Here is a 6,843-nt window from a genome sequence, read left to right as displayed (position 1 = left end):
TCTACACGAGGGCAAGGTAAAATCCAAAATCTCAGCATAAGGAAAATGAAGAAACCCTGAGAAGGGAATACACATGAGGTAATTTGATGAGATCGTGGTCTATCACTGATTGCTGCCTGGTTCTGGATGTGTCGGCATGTGTTGGTCAGGACTCTTCATTTCGAATAATGTTTGTTTTTGGCAATCGGAAGATGGAATAAGAGCTTGCTCTGTCCACTCCACGCATCGGCCGGGTATTGCAGTACCTCCGGGAACGGTGCATTCGCAATGATCACTGCATGGCTCTGCGGCTAGGACCTTGACTCGGCCTCTTGGCTGAGAGCAAGTGTCTCGGCCCCTTGGTTTTGTAGCGTATTATGATTTGACCGATAACAGATAATGGATAATTGATAAAGAATATAGAACAATAAACCATACAAAATCGACCCCCCCAACCCCCCTGGCCAGGCTGCAATGGATTTTGCAAGGACATCAACAAACAATACACAGACATCGTCAACATGAAACTTAGGTCATTCATAAGTTATAGAACATAAATCTGTTTAAAACCTAGATTCAAGGCTGAGGTTGCTGATCGAAACTCAGAGGGCAGAGCCTAAATGGAGAACGCTCTCAAGCCTGAGGATATCTTCTTGGCTCTTGGGATCTCTAGTAGATGAGCATTTTGGCGAAGCTTATTGTGAACTCTGCATATTGAACAAATTGTCTATGTTGTAATGAGTAGTATCCGACTAAAAATGCATAATAATACAGGTGTGATAATAGTCTGTGGTTTGCAATAATCTGTGGTCTGTGCAGCCCTTTGAGACTCTTTGTGATTAAGGGCTATACAAATAAACATGACTTGACTTGACTTGACATAAACCTTTAATTTATCTCACCTGAAAGTAGGTGTTGAAAACCTAAACATTTTTGACGAGTGCCTCAGTCCAAACTATTCGTTTTAATTTACGATCACTGACGTCACTCCTCTGATTCTGGCCGCAAAAAAAACAACAACATGATGACAGCTAGCAGCAACGACACCTTATTTTTATCTGTCTTCTGACTAGTGCAAGTATTGTTTTGCCTCCAGGATGACCCGCCCAAAGGATACGTCACAATTTTTACAAACAAATGAAAGGGTCTAGCGCAATGGTCAGGAACCTATGGCTCACGAGCCATGTATCGCTCTTTTCATGAGTACATAGGGCTTGGATATCAAATTAAACCTGAGCAATAAAATATATCACTAGTTTATGAAGAGAATGGAACCACTCTGGTAAAGCAAATACATTATCTAAAACTAGGCATGGTTTGGTCCAGTACATATAGGATACACTTTTAACTGCAGTTTACAGTCAAGGTGTCACACTCACAGACCCCGTTTTGGCTGTAAATCATTGAGTAATCATATGTATGGGAGTTCAATAAACAATCTATGTTTAATGTTGAGACAATTTATGATGAAAAGCCACATAACAAACTTTTTTTAAACACCGAGAAGCTCTAGCAAAGCACATAAAGCAATTTGATTGGGTGAGCTGTAAGAATAAGCGTCGCTGTACACCGGGAGCATGCACTCCTCCTCCTCTCCCTGCACCGTCTGTACTGACGGTATACAGTTGGTATCCTCGTTTGGAGTATTTTGTGACATTTTTATAAAAGAACTTTGCTCACACTTTGTTTCAAAACTGTTTGACAAAAATGAGCCTCGACCCTGTTGTATAGTTGCAGGAGGGAGCCAAATTTTAAGTGGTATTATATTGATATTGCACACAAAAATTATTATTATTTCATAAATTTATCAAATCATCACAGAGTGAAATACAATGTGCTGAGTAATTAGCCTTTGTCTAGAGAAAGTTTTGGCGGTTTTGTTGAATTCTGTCTAAAATACATGATGTGGCACTCTCAAAAATATGAAAATATTTTTGCCATTATGGGTCAAAAAGGTTTCCAACCCCTGGTCTAGTGTGAGACATTCTTTTTTTATTACAATCAATACTGTATTTAAGTCAAGTCAAGTCAAGTCATTTTTATTTGTATAGCCCTAAATCACGAAGAGTCTCAAAGGGCTTCACAGATTGTTACACTATATTACACAAACTATTTTCAACCGACAAGAGGAGTAGGTTATTCGTATGCAATGGAGTAGAAGTGAGTTTTAAGTTTAGATTTAAACATTTCCACTGAGGTTGCAGATCGAATCTCAGGGGGAAGAGCATTCCACAGCACCGGTGCCCGGATGGAGAACGCTCTCGAACCAGCCGAAGACTTCTTTGCTCTCGGGATCATCAGAAGACCAGCACTCTCAGATAGTAGGCTTTGGACCGGGACATAGTGGCAGATCAGATCTGAACTATATTTAACTATCAACAGAATTGAATAACAATGTGTCGTCTATTGTAGGAGTTTGAATTGACACCCGAATTACATAAAAACATGGGTTTCTAATTTTTGTTTAACTTTAAGATATAACTGGAAAAGCAATTTTGATCGACTACGAGACGCCGTTGCGTCATGTGAATACCACATTGCAACTCTTTTACTTTGAAATTCAGCTACAGTTCCGTTTGGTCGTGCAGTAACAGACGGAGACGACTGGCTGTCTTAATCTGATCACGTGTAAATGGCAATGGTCGTGTCTGCTACTTAATGTGTGCGTACGCGTGTGTTCTTGTGTGTGCATGCGCGTGTGATATAAAAAAGAAGGGATGATGGAGTAAAACGTGACTGGCTCTCATCAGCAATCGGTGAGATGAGTCAGAACAGAATTGTCATTTTTCAGAAATGGATGCAACACAATACCAATGCGTTTTGAGATGCTCAACGACTGTCATGTTGCCTGCAACAGTATGTCACTGTTGTCTCATAGAGGAAGAATTCTGCCATGTATTCAGATTCAGATTCAGATTCAGATCTACTTTATTGTCATTCTAGTACACGTGTATACAGAACGAAATGTCGATGCATCTGACCCCCACAGTTTCCTTGAATGTACAGATATAAATAATGTTGTATTGTATTTTGGCTACGTGTAGTATTTTACCATAGTGCCGATAGTGCAAGAAGAGTAGCTAACCAGATGTGCAATATGGGCAGTCAGGTTAACAAGTCAGGTACACAGTAACATTAACACTGTAACAATAACGCTGTAATTACAATAGTGCAGAGAGAGAGAGGGGGAGCTCCAACCAGGCGACCTGGAGCCAGAATAAATGGTTTCACTGCCAAGCCATGTATCATTTGCAAAGAAGTCGAACACAGTGCTCTCTCTCATTGCCGAGACAAAAACCTTTGCTTTCACTGCCATGCCCCAGGGCATTCTCGACGTGATTGTCCAGTGACGAAAGTTGTCCCGCTGCCTCAGGGAAACTAACTGATCTGCGCTTAGGGGAGAACAGTGCAGATCAACTGAGTATACCTCCCACCACTAATGTGAAGCCTGACATGCAAGACAATAAATCAATTTATGAGTTGTATAGCAACAAGATACCTCCATCGAAGAAACTGATCTTTCAGGGGTTTCAGAGAATAGCGGAGACTGACGAACTGTTTTACACACCTGTACTTGTGCAAGAAGGCCCCACTTTCAGAGCGCTGTTGGACAGCGGGTCGATGGCTTGTACAGTAAGTGAGGACACAGCTAAGTACCTCCTGCAGCAATTCCCTGATATGATGAGTTACACGGCCGATGATTATGTCATTGTAGGCTGCGGGGGACACCAAGTTTCTCCCAGAGATATGTACGACATTCACGTCACAGTTTACGGGTGCCAAATGATAATACCAGTAATGGTGGTGCCAGGCCAGACAGAACAGATGATCCTTGGCAGCAATGCCATCAAATATATTTTGACTCAATTGAAAAGTACTGATGGCTATTGGAGATTAGTTTCCACTCCTGACAACGGTCTGTCCGATAACCACAGTCAATTCCTGTCAATGCTTTCCAACACAGAGAGATGGAGAGGTGATTGCATTCCAGACAAGGTAGGGACAGTAAAGATCAAGAGTTGCGTGACGCTGAATCCACGGACCGAGTACGTTATTTTGGGCAAGTTACCTGAGTTGGCCGGGGCATCAGCGGGCAGCACAGTGGTCGTTGAGCCAACCCAATCTAAGGCTGCGCCCAGACAAGTCCTTGTCGGACGAGTTGTTACTCCACTCTGGGGAGATGGATGGGTGCCTGTTAAAGTCTTTAATCCCACGGACAGAGTTGTGGTGCTGAGAAGAAACAGGAAAATTGCAGATGTGTCTCCTTGTATCGCAGCGGAAGACCTGCCCAATGCAGAGGAGGTCAAGTGCAACGTGCAGAGTGTACAGAGCAAAGAGGTCCGACCCAGGTCAGAAGAGGACATGATGCGTGCATTGGAAGCTCTGGGACTGCAAGACATTGACCTGAAGTCATGTGAGGTTTCGCTGCAGTGTAAAGACAAGCTCCTTCATATCATCGAACAATTCGAGTCAATCTTTTCTCGCCATAAGATGGACTGTGGAGAGGCCAAAGAGTTTGTACATCGTATCCACCTTGTTGATGATAAGCCGTTCCGTCTACCCTACAGACGTATACCACCAAGTCAGTATGAAAAACTGAGGACGACTCTGAACGAGATGGAAGAGAAAGGAATTATTCAGAAGTCGACTAGCGACTATGCATCTGCGCTTGTTCTCATATGGAAGCGGAATGGAGAACTAAGGGTATGTACTGATTTCAGAAGGCTTAATGCAAGAACCATAAAGGATGCCTACCCACTACCGCATCAAGCTGATGCTTTGGCCGCACTTGGGGGAAATGCCTTTTTCTCCACAATGGATCTGACGTCAGGCTACTACAATGTCCCCTTGCACCCTGACGACAAAAAGTACACGGCATTCTCCTCACCATTCGGCCTTCACGAGTACAACCGGCTCCCTCAGGGACTTTGCAACAGCCCAGCAACATTTATGAGGATGATGATGTCAATATTTGGTGATCAGAATTTCATGAGCCTATTATGTTACCTCGACGATCTGATGGTGTTTGCCCCCACAGAGGAAGTTGCACTCCAACGCCTGCAGATGGTGTTTACTCGCCTTAAGGAACACAACCTCAAGCTCGCACCCAAAAAGTGTTTTTTCCTCAGACGGACTGTGAAATTTCTTGGGCATGTCATCAGTGAGGATGGAATTCGGACTGACCCCGAGAAAGTGAGAGCGATAAATGACGTACAAGTCGCTGATCTAATGGAGTCGGATGGCAAGACGCCATGCCCTAGTAAAATCAGATCTTTTCTAGGCATGGTGATGTATTTCCAAAGCTTCATTGAAGCATGTTCTGCGAAGGCAAAACCTCTGTTCAGGCTCACATCTGAATCTGGTGACAAGCATAAGCGCAAGAGAGACCGCAAGAAAGGTCAAGTGAAGCTGACGCCTGCAGATTGGTCCGATGCATGCCAGAACGCCTTTGAAACACTGAAGCACGACCTCGTGACAGGTGTCACTCTGGCGCACCCAGATTTTGATGCGCCGTTTATTCTGGCTGTCGACGCATCCTTTGATGGGATTGGAGCAGTCCTGTCACAGCTGCCACCTGGTGGAAAAGTAGCCAGACCAGTCGCCTTTGCAAGTAAGACGCTCTCTCGCTCCCAGCTCAACTACCCTGCACACAGGCTCGAATTTCTTGCCTTGAAATGGGCGGTATGTGATAAATTCAGCCATTGGTTGAAAGGAAGACACTTTACCACGTGGACCGACAATAACCCACTTACATACATTTTGACCAAACCAAGACTTGATGCGTGTGAACAGCGGTGGGTAGCGAAGCTAGCTGCATACAATTTTGACCTGAAGTACATTCCCGGCCCAAAGAACATCGTAGCCGACGCTCTGAGCCGTGAGCCATTTGTACGGTCATGTGTGGGTCATCGCCTTGTTACCGAGCCCTATACTTCGCTCTTGGACCAAGTCAACAGGGTGAACAACAGTACTGTGCAAGAGGTGTTCAGATTATCCAACAATTGTCACGCTGTTGTAGACGAGAGTGCTGGGACATCAGACGAGTCAGTAAAAAGGGCAATTCCATCAGGCTCCAATGGTTCTGTGACATCAGAAGAGGTTGCTGCTGTCTTCAGTGCTCAGTCCACTGGTGGCGTGGGTCAAGTGATGGGAACAGACGCCAACTTCAATCTTCTGCAGAAGGGAGATCAGTCAACGGCACTCCCACAGAGTCAGCTTGTTGGTTTACAAGAACAGGACAACACAATAAGCAGGACCATGTACTTTGTGCATAGACACAAGAGACCTACCAGGCGTGAGAGAGCTGTCGAGTCGCCTAGTGTGATGAAACTACTGAAGCATTGGAGCAGACTCACCATACAGAATGGCATGCTCTACAAAATAAGGAAAGATCCTCACATGGCCAAGAAAATCTTCCAGTTTGTGGTGCCTGATTCATTGAAACAGAAAGTCCTTCAAGGTTTACATGACTCAGCAGGTCACCAAGGCCAGAACCGTACTTTGTCTCTGGTGAGGCAACGATTCTTCTGGAATGGCATGGAACGTGATGTTGTGAATTATGTCAAATCCTGTCAGCGCTGTGTAGTAGGGAAAACACCGGAACCACACAACCGTGCACCACTCAAGAACATAGTCACCTCTGAGCCTATGGAGTTGGTCTGTATAGACTTTTGGACTGCTGAGCAAGAGAACAAGTCTGTAGATGTCCTGGTCGTAACTGATCATTTCTCCAAGATGGCGCACGCCTTCCCTTGCAGAAATCAAACCGCCAAACAAGTTGCTCGCCGTCTGTGGCAGGATTTCTTCCTTGTCTATGGTTTCCCACGGCGTATCCACTCTGATCAGGGAGCTAATTTTGAGAGC

The 6,843-nt window shown here is 44.6% G+C and overlaps 1 pseudogene; it reads left to right on the top strand.

Annotated features, from left to right (window-relative positions):
• Positions 1 to 108: 108 nt before the first annotated feature.
• LOC148351137 (U2 spliceosomal RNA) lies at positions 109 to 267 on the top strand (annotated as a pseudogene).
• Positions 268 to 6,843: the final 6,576 nt, after the last annotated feature.

Source organism: Urocampus carinirostris, chromosome 16 (genome assembly GCF_059441175.1).
Source record: "Urocampus carinirostris isolate Australia breed hairy pipefish chromosome 16, RoL_Ucar_1.0, whole genome shotgun sequence".
Classification (NCBI taxonomy): domain Eukaryota; kingdom Metazoa; phylum Chordata; class Actinopteri; order Syngnathiformes; family Syngnathidae; genus Urocampus; species Urocampus carinirostris.
Note: the sequence above shows the minus strand (reverse complement) of the source record. Positions and strands in the feature narration are given on the sequence as shown.